Here is a 14,913-nt window from a genome sequence, read left to right as displayed (position 1 = left end):
GTACTTGTAAAATCCATTGGCAATGACTTTTCTGGTTAATTGGTTTCATCTTATTAAACTAAAAACATATTTGTAAAAACCAGACATATTCAAGTGTAAGTCCAATTTCTTCACCAAAAGGCAATACACCATTTCAAAGAGGAAAATTAAGCAATACAAACCAGTTTCCATTAGTCTGAAAGAACAGTACTTTGTACGGGGAAGAGAAATGGAATGGAATGCTTGACTTTTCTAAAATGTACTTTGGAAAAATCATGTTACATATTAACCCCCTAACTGCAGCCATTTCTTCCCCAGCCCTGTTAAAACAGATGAATATTTTGGCCCAATTATGTAGTGGTTTATAAATCAGCCTTCTGGTATCTTTCCCTGTACTTGTCACGTTCAACTTCTTCCCCCTTATTAGACCACTCTCCTCCTCATTAAATACTCCCTCTGTCTCACTTGCCAAAGAGCTGCCAATGGGCCCCTCATTTTACAGAAGAATAGACTTAGCTTTACCAATGGGAAAGAGCCTCTAATGTGCCATGGACACAGCACAGTGAAGCATGGTAATTTGCCTGTGCTAATGATGCTACTTCACAATGATCAGGAAAACAAAAATCTTTAATAGCTAATGACACTCAGTCCTTCTGCAGCCTGTTGAATTCAAAACCAGTGGAAGCAAAACTCAGTGTCCTTTAAGAGATGAGCTAAAAGACACTGCAATTTTCTTTTTTTCCCAAATTCCCAATCTGTGTGAAATCACTAAAATGGGTCATTTGGCACTGGGAGCAGGACAAGAATCCAGTCCAAGTGTTTCAGAAAGATTTAGCAACTTAAAAGCAAGCAATATTAAGGGGAAAAATTAATGAACATATATATAAACGCTTCTGGACATACTGTACACATGTATGATTCTCAAACCCCCAGTTATTCTGCTTTGTGGGAGGGATTTTTTGCAACATACCACTGATGAGTGGGACTAAAGCATTATTTTCTTCTTTTTAGGTGAAAAGAGGAAGTAATTATTGTGGGATGGACAGAGAGGCAGTCTGCACATGCCATTGCTTATTTTTGAGGATGCTCCAATTCCACAAAGCCTTGAGCTCTTGAGCACTTAATCAACCCCGAAAAATGCTTTCAACCTCAGTTCTCATCAGAAGATTTCCACTTCTTACAGTTGGGCTCCCTAGGCTGCCTGGCTAGGCAAAACAGACTGCCTTGGCCAGTCAAAGTCTGGTTGCTCAAAAAAGTCAATCTTCAAATGCAGCATACTACGCTACTTGGTGGGAGCAATTCTGCACTGATATTTGGCCAAACATGTCAGGCAAAACTACACTGACTTTGATGGCACTATTTGGTGCACACCAGAAGGAACCAAGGATCATAAGCAATCATGTGGTGTATGTTTGGTAATCCTTTGGCACTGTTGAAAGGTTGGGGAATAGATTCAAACAAGTTTATGAAAAAAAGATGAACCATTATTTACAATATTACTCATACAAGAAAAGGCTTCTATGATATTTTCCAAGGGCAGAGGGAGTGATCTGTCAGAAGTTGGCCAGCTGCAGCTTTGTAGATGTAATAGCTGTTTGATTGGCACACCACACATTCCTTGCCCAAATCTTTCTGGTACAGCTGTGCAAAACCGGAGCAGGTCTTGAACTCAAGAGGGCTGCAGGAAGGCAGAATTGCTGAGAAATCAGGACCAAGCCATTTCAATGCAGCACTTGTGCAGGCATTCTTCATTGACAGTGTTCAACACTCAATAAGCCTTGAGGTAAGTCTCTATCACAAGTAAGCAATGCTTCTGCTGTAGAGTGTTTGAGGTGGGCTTTGTAGAGATCACTCAGTCCAGAGTTCATCAGTTGATTGCTTTATTCTCTTAAGAAATTTTGTGCTTACCTGAGGAAATGCTTGTCAATTCAGTTTGAAAATAATCAGATAAAGACTCTCTAAATACCTTTTTACTTACTCTGGAGTAGCACTCAAGGGGAGTACTAAAATTTTCAAGACAAATGCCATACACTGTATGTTAAAAATTCCCCAAAATGTTGTATTCTTAAGCCTTTATTTACTAATGTGCCTGCTGCAATTAAAAAAAAGTCCCCAAGATGCACTTAATGTTTCACTTGGAGCTAATGTGGATAGAGCACTAGCAATGGGGCTTTTGGAGGGACTTATGTACAGGGTTGCTGGCACCATTCAGTGTGGTGGAGTTAATACAAGTAACTTAAGTAAGATCCATGGTTTTCCCTCTAGATTTTGCAAGGTGAGTTTACACGTGCAACCATTAGATTCATTAATTCTAAAATAGTGGTATCTCTTCTGATAGCCAGGCACACATAGCTACCAGGGTGTGCAACTGCTAAGTACAGACCACAGTTCCTACCACCCTTGCTTGTTCTTCACCTTCCTTTTACCATGCATTTTCCTTGAGCTCTTTTTCTTTTGATCTCCTTGAGAAAAAGGGCCTCTTTTATTGATTAAATTACAAATTCCAGTGGCGGGTGATTGAGTTATATGATAACACCTGATGAAAGCCATCAACTACAATTGAAATAAAGGGAAAAATTAGCACTCTCTTTATTACAAAAGTTTGGGATGATGAGTAGCTGACTGAATTAAATGGAGATTAAGCAGATCTGAGAAAATTGATTAGGAAAAACAACACAGAATTCAGAAAAGAGCTACCAACATTAATAGCTTACTAATTCACTTTAGAAAGAGATGAGGAAAGTTGAGGAAGAGAAGGAAATTGTATCTTTTTCAAGCATTCACCACCAGGAATTGTACAGAAGCTTGCCTCTCTAATAAGACTCCTCACATACCCAACTCTGACACCAAGTTACCAAAGGCCAACAAATACATGGCCAGGGCAGCAGCCCCCTACCTTCATTCATTCAGATTCTAGCAGGCACTTCTAATTAGTGGTATCACAAGTAAAATAAGGTTCTTGGCCTTTGTTCTGTGCCTGGGAACCAACTGCATGCCAGCTTTCAGTCACGTACCATTGCATCTTATTCACTGCTCATCTGTGCTAATGAGCTAATTTTTATTTTTGTCTGCTTGTCGCTTTTCCTGCAATACTGACAGATGTCTTCAGCTTTCCTCCTGCAGATTAAGCAACCATTACTAGAGCTCTTAAATGAGACAAGAAGCTGATGAAGCAAACTGTCTAAAATGGCATGATCCACTTTAGAACAGTGTCATCTTTGAGTCATGTCCTTGCAAGCTCGTTGCAAGGTAGAGTCTAGCAAAGATGAGCTCTAGTAGAACTCTGGAAAGAATGTAAACACAGCTGTAAAAGAAGGGGTGCAAACATTCTATTATTTACTTACAGCCTCTGCATTACTGAAGTGTCATATTCGAAGTCACGCTCCAGGGAAAATCCTTAGTAACCTGTGAAAACATCAGAAAAAGAGCCTTCAGAAAATATTTCTACCTACATCTTCTATCCAACAGGGAAGAGAATATAACATCAAATTTTGATGTTATTTTGAAAATAAATGTAAAGAATATATTATTGAAGTTTAACCACGAAACAGTGTAAAAATTTTGCTTAAAGCTCATCTGAAAGTTGCTTCAAAACTTGCTTCAGCTGCAGTATATTTTTTCTTCATATTTGCTTTCTGCAAAAATCCTAGCCTACAGATTTGCTAGCAGCAAATGTTTGTCAAAACAATAAATATTTTAACACAATCTAACTCAGAAATTGTGCAGCCCTGCCTGAACATTTTCCAATCTTGAATACTTCACTCTCATGGAAGACACAAGCAATTGCTCTTGTCCCAGTTTCCAAGTGGGATATTTGCACCAGTGAGAAATGTAGGCTGTGAATACACATCTTGTTCCTCATCTGCTTGAGAATATTCCTGTCCCCCATCACCCTGCCTCACCATTCAACCCTGCTGGAGTTCACTGCAGCCTCCATTCTGTTAGCAGAACTACACACAAATGCAGTCAGATACAGGTTTGTAAAGACTTATTTAAAATGTTCAAGCCAATTCAGGAGCTACAGTCAAATGACAAAGTGTGAAAGCAGCCTTCATATTTTGCCCCAGGTCTCATAGCAAGGCTGGCAGGGCAGACAGCTAGCCTGCTAGCTGTGAGCCTGTATCACCCCTCTTTGAAACACCAAGGGTACTGATGCCAAAGCAAAGAACAGTATGAAAAAATCTGCTCAAGAAATCCACATCTCAAAGGTTACTTGCATTATTTTCACCCCTCTGCCTTATTCAAAGCCCCAAAATCTGAGGAAAGCAAAACAGCAAAAATTCTAACAAATTCTAAATTGTTTTCTAATATTTTATCCTTTAGTTTTGTCTTACAGCAGCACCCCAAAGCCTACCCTGTGCCTGAACAGTCTGTGCTAAGCACTGTGCAGATGTTGGCCATGGTGATCTCTGCTCCCTGGAGTTTACCAGCAGGAGACCAAGGAGCTAAATGTGTAGGCAGGGAAAAGACAGAGACAGCAAAAATCAGAGGACCATTCTACACATCAGCTTGTGAGCACAAATCCCACTTAGCTGGTAGGAAATGATTCACAGTGAAGAGATTCTGACCCTGCTACCTATTATGCTCAACAGATGATACCACTGGAATCATTTATCTAGCTATTTACATGGCTTCCATTAGAGCAATGTCTGAGCTTTTAAAACCAGATGGGTTTTTCCTCACCACACTCCTGAGAAGAAGCACATGCTGTTAACTGTATCATAGAAAAGGAATGGAAATACTAGAAAGACAAAACGCCTAGGGAAACTAAAATCCAGTCTGATAAAAACCTGTATCATGCCAGAGGGCTCCCGTAGTTAAGGTGCCACACTCAGGGATCAGATTTTAGCCACAGGCAGACCTCTCACCACCCTGGTAGTTCTTTCTTGAACAATGGCTTCTAAACAGTGTGGATCAGGAAAAGAAAAAGGGAAAAAGGAAAAGAGAAGAGCAAGGGAGAAAAAGGAAAATAAAAATTTAAAAATATCAAAGAAAAAGTAATAATAAATGTAGCAACATATGAAAAAAGCACAGTGCAGCAACAGAAGAATTAGTGACCCAGTTCACTGAGAGGACTGAAGCAATTGTTTTCTACAAGAAGCCTCATTCATCACATTTCCATAACCCAGGAAACGCTCCCACAGTCCTTCTTTCAACATTTTAAGACTAACATGCATATGCACTCTCACATTTCCTTCCTTCTCCTGTCAGTCTTCCCTTGTGGAAGAAATCATAGAAAAGGGATGAAGATGTGAAAATTTCTGCAGGTGTTCTGCCAGGGCTGAGTCCTGAAGGTGGAAAACCCAAGGGACTTCAGGTGTGACAGAGCACCTGACAAAATGACTCAGTCTTCACTGCCAGTTGACTCTTGCTCTTTAAAATTATAACAATGCTTTTTTTTTTATATCCCAGGAGACAGTTCAGAGCCCAGCATACAAGATTGTAAGAAAATAAGATGCATCTGTTAGTTCAAACCTCCAGGACTGGTAGTCTTCTAAAGAGTAAACCACTGGTCAGCACAAACTCTCAGCTTTGATCATCAGAAAGATTTTTTGGTCTGCAAACTGCCTAACTCTCTAAATATAATAGCTCCCTTATGGCTAGAGAACAGAGAATTCCCTAAACTCACTTTTTGATCTGCAAGAAACTGAGCCTTCTCCTGAAATTACTTCACAGATGTTTGAATTCCCTCTCAGGTTACAGCATGAAACCTTTCCTATCTCTCCATTAAAGCAGCAGATAGACAGGATAGTCTTAAACTTTCAGGACTCTGGAAGTTCATTTCACATTAAGTTTAACAGCAACTGGATGCTCAGAACTCCTGTTGAGGTTAAAAGACCAAGACCTGTAGAGTGTGCTCAGTCAAAAGCCACGAAAATCCCAAGCCAGGTAGTCCCTCCGTAGTGCTGCCAACAATCAAAATGAAGCTGGATAATGTAAGTAACATAGTGTAATGGTCGAACTTCCCCCTCCACACACCCCTCCAAATCCATGCCATCTTAGCCAAAAGCAGGGAATTCCAAAACAAGAAGAATAAATTGCCCATCCTGAGGTAAGAGACTTGTGGAACTAGTGCCGTAGCTAGCTCACAGCCTATGTGGAGCAGCAGAAAGCAGGCAGCTCTGCTCTCCATGAGGCTATGGTCACACCTCTGTGGCTGCTGAGCTCTGCTAAATGGGATCTGCTGGCAGGGGCATGACTGTCACCTTGTCCCTGACTGCTCCTCAATTCTGGGCAAGCCATGTTGCCTTCCTCTGACCATGCACAAGAAGAGAATAAAAATGCACAAAACCACTTGTGAAAAATCTTCAAGCACTGCTGATAAAAAGCCCAGTGACTGCCTTAGCACAGGTGGAGCTGTACCAGAATCACCACAGGATCTGAATGTCTTCTCTTCAGCAATGGGTTTTAACCTCTCTTCATGCCCAGTCTAAGGCAGGGAGGTGTTATGGTTCTTTTACAAGCTATAAAAAACCCAGCACAGCAAAGGGATTAAACACCTCACCCAAGTTCCCTTGGGACATGCACATCTGCACTGCAAACAGATCCCAAAATGCCACAAACCCAGTCCAGTGCCCTTCCCTCCAGCCCTGCCTAGTTCTCTGAATTTTGTGATGATTCAAACTCTATTTAAAGCTCCAGCAGCTATGGGTGTGTGCAAGAAATTAAGGCTGAGCCAAAGAAGCTTGAATTTAGCAGCTCCAGTTGGGATTCTTCTTGGTAATAGTGAAAGAGAGCTGTGGGATTTTAACCTGAGACGGAAATGTTTAGGTGGTATGTGTTAGCCAGGTTATGATGTAAACTCTCAAGAAGATACAGTAGCAATGCCAATGTCTTCTCCTTCCAAATTAACCTGTCTCTTAAACAGCTCAGTGGTGGGCACCCAGCCTAGCACAGCTTTCCGAAACCTGCTGCTTGATTACACAGCAAGGGTTGCTATGAAATAGGAGTAAACAGATACAAAAAACAGCTACTAAGATCTTTGCAGTGCCCCAGTGTAAAGGAAGCAGCCAGGCACAGTTACACGCTGAAATGAAGGGCAGCAGGCTAGCTGACAAGGTTCAGAGACACATAGACATGGTTTACCACTCAAACTAAGCTCTTTAGGTAAGCTTTATTATTACAGATGGTATTGCGTGCCCTAGATCTGATGACCAAAATGGGGTTGCTCTCTGTAATCCCTCAAAGGCTGCTTATAAATCACAGAACACTTCACCTCTGGACACATCATGCTAAAAGATAATAATACAAATGGTCCACTGTTTTAACCTTAACAGGCATTTGCTTGGGTTATTGTAGAAAAAAATTAGGTCAGGAACTCTAGTCACGAGCCTTCAGTTAGAAGAGCCTCAGTCCAGGGTCATCTGGACCACCTTGGCCTTTACAGTACTGTAGACATAGCTGAGATGTAAGAGCAACTCATAGCTTGGGGCTGCAAAGGTGAGAGCAGCTAATACTGTTCCTACCTCTACATTGCTGCACCTCACAGGCACCACTCACCTCCACCTCCCGGGCCCCATCAAAGTCATCATGTCTATTGAGAAACAGCAACTGCAGTGACACAATTGCTATGAAATAATTTCAGAGGCATCAACCCCTAAACACACACAGGAAATCAAATCTGCTTCTATAATGAGCCTTTCTCAGGCAGCTGAGGGATGTCCTTTATAAAACATGAGATAAGAAGACTTGCTGTTCAGCCTGCATATCTGTATGGTCCCTTGGATACCAGTGAAAGCCCAAAGACAGGTCTTGGCATCTCATCCCCCTCTTATAAACTCTTTCAGAAAGTTAGAGCTGATTTTGACACAAACATGAGGAGAAATGGGGAAGCTATCTGTGCCACTGTGGGGAACAAGCCAAACCCTGTATTAACAACCCCCACCCCGCCAAAAGCAAAACAAAGCAAAAAAACCAACAAAAAACCCCCTCCTGTTTGCTACTGATTAGGCAGCTGAATTAAAACTGATGAAGTGATTGGATGGGATCCAAAGCTGTTTATCTGCACATAAATCACAGACATGCTTTACTCAGCCAGTATGGATTTACTCTGCTGGGGAAAGACCCTATTCAGAATGCTGATTATTACAGCAATTAAAATATCAATGAAGCAAATATTTAGGGTAGAAAGCTTTTAGGGGCTCCTGGAGAAATAATTCCATTAAATATGAATTCAAACAAATTTTTATTTAAAAAAAAAAAGAAAAAGGAAGTTTTAATAGAGAGTTGGTTTGTTTCTTCTGGTTAAGTATGTGATGTTAGAAATATCAAAATCCAAAGGAAGACAGGAAGAAACAAATTAACTAGCTGGACATACCAAAGGAGATTAAAAAGGAAGGCTGATACATATTTTATGATTGCAAGGGAATTAAAAAAAACCCTGAGATGTTCTGTCACACCAGACACAGTGTTAATAGCTAAAGTATATGGCAATAAGAACTGCTGTTCCCACAGCTATTAATGTAAACTGAAAATTGGGAGCAGGCTGCAGCAAAAGAAAGTAAATCACACTTCTTTTTTTAAATTTGAAAATACGTGTAAAATAAATCCCTACCCCCAGCATTCACCTTCTGCATCCCAACCTCCCAAGAGCAAGAAAGGACTGTCTTTTCAATAAGCTACAGCTTCCAGGCAAGTGAGACAAGTGACAATCTCTTACTATTAATCATGGCTAATTTATTTATGTAATTTTTCTACTTAGCAGAATCACTGGCCTGGAGATTATCTCCCCCTTCCCCTCTGAGTCCTGAGAAACTATTCAACATGGGAAGTGGCTAAGGGGGGGCAAAGAGGGGAGAGTGTCATGTAGCCAAGTTACACATCCCAGCTGGAATTTGGGATGATGTCTTGCAGTTCTGACTCCTTCAGCCAAGTTTCATACAGGAAACACGAATGCGCCAAGGGCGCCGTGAAAGACACTGAAGCCAATAAAGAGCACTTGACTCCATTAACAGACTCGTGCTGTGGGATCCCATCATGAAACCCTTAGTCACCTTGAAACGTGTTTGCTCATGAGGTAGCCAACAATTTGCACAAGGAGAAGGTTCATCAGCCAAGAAGATCCTCTGGTGAAGCCTTACAGATGCTGAGTGTGTATTTATGTAGGAAATGTGAATGCAGAGTCCTTCCAGAAGAGGCAAACACTGCTCATACATAGGGCTTATATGTAAATACTGTCCACAGAAGGTCATGGTGTCACCAGTGAGGTACAGGGCAAACTACTGCGAGGAACATCACCAACCATGGGAAGATAACCTACCCTTAGCACAGAAGCTCCTCTCCAAACCTGGGACTGGTACAGGGGTATGAGAGAGGAGCAGTTGTCCCCATCAGTTCATGCAGTTTTCACCCACTTACAGTACTCTGGTGCCACAGAACAGGAATTTGTCACCAATTGTCAAGTGGGGATCTTTCTAAGACCCTGCTATATTCAGCATTGTATTATTTATCTTTTTTCCCCCAGTTTCCCACGTACGCAGTGCTGATCCTCTCCTGCTCAGCACACCTTGAGCACCAGTTTCCCCCTGGCCTCACTAGAACAGGAAGGTGGCTTCATGTTTTATTAAATGCCCTTAGTTGACCAGGAAAATGTTTCTAAAATTCTTAGATGAAAATTTTGTAGTGCATGCATTACAAGTCTGATGGTTACTTTAAAAAGCCATTAGTGGCAAGAATAATTTAATCCAGCACAGAAATACCTCAATTTATGTGATGAAGTAAGAGATAACATTTGAGGCAAGTAGTTGACAAACTGCTTCACAAATTTATCTACTGCTGTGGAGCCATCAAGATGAAATGCTTTATATAAATGTTGCATGATTTTTTATGTATAAATATAAAACACTTTTACTGGACCATTGATAAAAGCCTAAGCTACAAAGAACTCTTTCCCTCAGTTGAGAAAAGGCAAGCTGCTAGACAAATCAGTTCAATCTCTGCCTTTCAAACAGCATAAAGCAATATAACTTTCAGTAGAAACACCTCATCTGTTGTGTTTTTTTTTTTTCCAGACTGCCTATCAGGAATCAAGCAGTAAGTAAACATTTGAAAAGTGTTCCTCTGAGAGCAAAGGTTTAGATTTGAGTCACAGGATCCGTTGAAAAGAAAAATTGCTTCTGTGCATTGGGACAGTGCCTTCCCTTCTGAAAACTTTATAAAAAGAATAAATGGAGATAATCTTTTTACAAGGTATAGCCCATATGGAAATTCATTATTGATTCCCTTTAAAAAAACCAAGATAGTTCAGAAAGTGGTAATGAGGTCACTATTAAATATATATATATGTGCAGAAGATTTCCTAACAGCTATAGCCAGTAAAAGTATGATTAAAAAGCTTTATCATGGTCTAAAGTGAAGCTCCTGTTGATGAGATAAACCTGAGATAAACAAAAGAGGGAAAGACATAATAAAGCCCTAAATCACTAAGTATTTAATGCAGAAGTGAGGTATATATACTCAGAGGTTGTTGATTAAATATTTTAAGGGTCCATTCTTCTAGTACAAAATACCAGCTAGTGGAACTTCAGCTCTGCTGCTCCCTGCAGACTGCATTACTGCTTCTTAGCCCCACTCAATCACTGCTGTGGAGGCACAGCTGAAAGGGTTCATTGTTCCTGCTTTACAAAAGCAAAACTGAACCTCCAGAGAAGGTGAGTGTTTTGCAAAGGGTTTTACAGCAAGCCAGTGGCACAGCTGGGAGGAACCCCAATTTATGGGCAAGTCCCTCTTAAACACTAGTCCCTGTTGCTTGAGATGTTTCTATGAAGAACACCATGGAGTTACTAGGCATTATTTCCATTCTTGCCTATTCCACATGCAGCCATGACTATTAAATGCTGTCCCTAAAAGCATATATATACATGGAAGATCTTGAAGACAAGATCTTCAAGATCTTCAAGTTGCTTGAAGACAACTTTTAGGTCTAGATTCTACTTTTAACATGTGTGCATCTAAACAAACTCTTTCCTTCAATGAATTTATACTGGAAATGAAAATTTCATCCCAAAAGGCCTAAATTAAATCTAGAGCTGCTTGGAAATAGTCTTCCATGGGAGCTGACATTCATCCCAAATTTAGTTTGATTACATAGTGGAAGTGTGGCAGGCACCTGAGGACAGAGCACAATGCCACACCATATATATATGCACACTGTGATACTCAGACACATCCATGTAAGTCATGGAGCCAGGCAGAGTACCCTGGGCAGTCGTAACACTGATTAATTTAGGTAATTGGATGAGTCAAAGACTCAGAGGGAGCTTTAGTTGGTTACTTTTTGTCTTTGGCTATTCTAAGAGAAGTTTTAAGAGACAGAGGATCTTTTTAGCATACAGTCATGATTCCCATTAGCATTCAAAATATGAATATGAACAGAGTTGAAAGGGAGACAGGAAATAGCTGCAAACATTTGTAGTTGAAGAAAATGCCTTTCTTCCTCCAAAGAGTAGAGCTGCTGAGTACCATTCTGGGCAATGAAGACTGGAGAAGTAAAATCCATTGAGCTTAAGCAAAGTTCAATCTTTGCAATTGTTTTTAAACAAGATCCAGGATGCAGTAAGTAGATCTGCTCAGGAAATTCCCAGCACAATTATCTTCTGACAGTAAAGCTTGATTTGTCAACATTGACACATACAGGCTATTGGTTTCACAGGGTTTATCATAAAAGAGGTGTGAGGAGACCAAGCTTGTCCTGTTGATCTCTATCAGCATCCTGTGCAGCTCCCCACCAGCTCAGGCTGCAGGATGCCAGAGAAACAGCTGACAGGGTCTGTGCTTGTACAGTGCTGACAGTGCCAGGCCAGCAACCCCAAGCTGGCAGCAGCCATGTCCTAAACCAAAGTACTTGAAGATCAAACTCACACGGCTTCCAGGATCCCCAATTAGCAGTCCAGCAGCTCTCACTATGACAACATTCCTTGGCCTCTAGATTGCCCACAATACAGGAGGGACTTGCCTGTGCATGCCTCCAGAGCTTAAGGAGTACACAACTTTCCACTAGGAACTGTGGCACTCGGCTCCTCTGGCTCTGTATCTTTTTCCAGCAGCAGGACTGGGCCATATAGTCCTGTCCTCCCTTGTCAGTGTATTTGGGATTTCTGGGGTTTACTGAACATGTTTCTGTAGACTGTTCTCTTCAAATGACACCAACCAATTCCCGATGCCTCTTTGACAGCTCCTCTTTTTCAGAGGACTCCCAGGCTCCCAGGGAGCTGCCTGCAGGACCAATACTGCCAATTCCCCTGAAACAGCTTTGTGTGGACTTGTATCTTTTTGCCAGACAGTCCAAAGGCAAATGTATCACCAGGATGGGACCAGATTGGTTATTCTCACACTGGGTCAATTGTTCTACAAAACCAGAGAGAAACAATTTGTATTTCTGTCAAAATATAAAATAATAATTTTTCATAAGGAACTTTAAAATGTTTTTCTCTTTTCCAAAGAGAAGCTCCAGCCTTTCCGAAGCTGAAACTTCCTAGTTTCAGAGAACACAAACTGGACACAGTCTGTAAATAATATCTTCTTGTAATGCTGCAGTGGAAAAGCAATTACAAAGCTAACCCCTTGCAATGCTCCTTTATTGAGTCTGGGATATATTCTAGGACCAAACTAATCCATTTCCATTCCCAGTTCCCCTGCCCATGCTTCATCACATGTACCTGTACTGTGTGACTGTGAAATATTTGTGCAACAATGAATGCTGGTTAAACACACTAACATAGTTTTGGACTTGGACTGGTATAACTTGGGCCTGAATGTAACCTACCTTTTTAGTTAAACTGTGCTTCCCCTGCCTACTAAACAGCATCTGCAGGAGTGTCCTTGTTGCCAGCAAAGTCAAGGGGGAAAGGCCCATTGAGTTCAATGACAACAGAGTTAAGAGAGCCTTGAGGAATTTGGAAAACCCTCCATCTAACATCTGTCATTCTTTGCCTTGTCCAAAATCACAAATAGGCTGTGGCAGCCTCAGAAACAGTGGCCAACGCTTCCAGCTCTCATTTTTGTGCTTTAACTACTTGACATATCCTCTCATCACTGGAGCAGGAAAAACAAAATTATCAGAGACCAAAACCCCTCACAATGAGCAATCTGAAAACATCATGTTTCAGCACAGCAGAGACATGTGCCATTCCATTACTAACTCACCAGCCCAGAGGCCAAGTCCAAGACAAATGTCCTGGAAGCAGTTCAAGGTCGGAATCCCAGAAGGTAAGCCCGTCAAGAATCAGTGATGTAAACGCTCCCTCTCAGAGGCAGTCCCACTGCAGTCTTCTCTGAAGCCCCTGGACTCTGCAAACTTCCTTCTCTGGCATGCCTCTTTGGCCTTAATTCTTCTATTTTTCTCATAAGCTTGTCTGTGGATGATTTATCTTGAAAAAAAAACACAAAAAACCAAAAATTTAAAAAGCCATTTTTTTTTCCTTCATTCAAGAAGTTTGCCTGCATTTGGCTGATACATTAATGATGTTATAATGCCCTCTTTTCCTCCTTGAGGAAGGCTCTTTCTACTTCTGTCAAGTCCTTTCTCTTTCCTGAGTTATATGAGTAAGACCTTGACATAATAGCCTTCATGGACAGCATCACCTCCCCTTCTCACTTCTCCTTCCTCACAGCATTTTTTGAAACAACTTAAATGATCCTGGTGTCTGAGCATTGAGTCTGATATAGTCATCATCTCCAAAAGCCCTACTTTTCATCCATCACTGACCAGGACACAGAATCCCTATTCAGTGTAAACGTGACTCAGTTTAATTTTTCCAAAGACCATTTGTTTACTTTCTGATAGAGACTAATGAGTAAATATTATTTGCTATGCTAAATTTTCATGAAGCCTAACTAAAATGAGGGCTCCAGATCACTAGATGCAGCATAAACATATGGTAAAAACTTTGTAATCGTCCCCAAGCCTAAAGAGACATCCTGTGAGGCAGCCAGGAAAGGAACTGAAGTCAATTTTCTGAGCCCCAATGCACAGTCTTAAACATAAAGCCATCTTTCCTCCACATCTCTGTTCTCAGAAAATGCTTGATTTTTGAGTCTCTGCCTAGCTAGCAAATATCTAAATGGAGCAGTTACCCATCTCCAATATGAACTCAGTTGTAATTTTAATTACAATTGGTTTCCTAAGTTGTCATCTCTTCTCATAGTATTTTTTGCTGAAAACACACCTCCCATCATCACACGGGCTCCATTCTAATCAATATCTGCTGTTCTCTCCACATGTTTGGCACCACATTTAATTCCTTTGTGATCTACTCAGATGCAGCACTTATATATGCCTATCAAACACAGAGAGAAGCTGAACTTAGACCCTAAATAAGCAGAGATATGAAAACATGACAGTGTTTCCCTGGCTAGAGGAAAAGAGAGATTACTTTCAAAGCCTTTGCTTAATTCTTTGTGGCTGTACTATAAAACAAGCAATTATAAATCTCCTCAGATTGTTCTAAACAATACAAGTGAACTTAACAAAATGAGATACACATGCCAGCATCATAAATGCTTTTCCAAACAGAAAATGTTAGGCACAGTTACAGCATCATGTCAGGTCAGTCCAGTTCAGCAATAATTACAAGTGTTAAGAACATACAAAGCAAAGACCAGATTGACACCAGAACCCAGCATTTTTCATCTATAAAAAAAATAAAGTTCAAAGAAAACCCAAGAACGAGTGAACAAAACTTCAGAGATATAATGAAATCCTTGAGCCTGCCCTGTATGCAGAGCTATTGCTGGCTCTGTTAGAGAGCTGAGGAGGAATGGCGTGAAGGATGGAGAATCTGCCAGACACCGACAAGACAAGATAAAATGAAGAGAAACAGTTACAAAGAGAGACTTGTTTTCCCTTGGTGATGAACTACTCTGTTGAACTACAGATCCAGAGCAGAGACAGGAATTAGTCTATGGTATCTAACAAAAAAAAGGCAACTGACACCT

At 40.9% G+C, this 14,913-nt stretch overlaps 1 protein-coding gene across 7 annotated transcripts in view; it reads right to left on the bottom strand.

Annotated features, from left to right (window-relative positions):
* Positions 1-14,913, bottom strand: part of SEMA5B (semaphorin 5B) — a 274,876-nt gene that overhangs the window by 185,716 nt on the left and 74,247 nt on the right. For all 7 annotated transcript variants that reach the window (XR_007889922.1, XM_051623688.1, XM_051623689.1 and 4 more), the window contains exons 2-3: positions 13,123-13,346; positions 3,324-3,384 (exon numbers count right to left, since the gene is read on the bottom strand). The gene's annotated coding sequence lies outside the window, so the exon portion shown is untranslated. The remainder of the gene's footprint in view (positions 1-3,323; positions 3,385-13,122; positions 13,347-14,913) is intronic.

The sequence above is a fragment of the Apus apus genome, chromosome 6 (genome assembly GCF_020740795.1).
Source record: "Apus apus isolate bApuApu2 chromosome 6, bApuApu2.pri.cur, whole genome shotgun sequence".
NCBI lineage: Eukaryota > Metazoa > Chordata > Aves > Apodiformes > Apodidae > Apus > Apus apus.
This window is presented reverse-complemented; position numbering and strand designations above follow the sequence as displayed.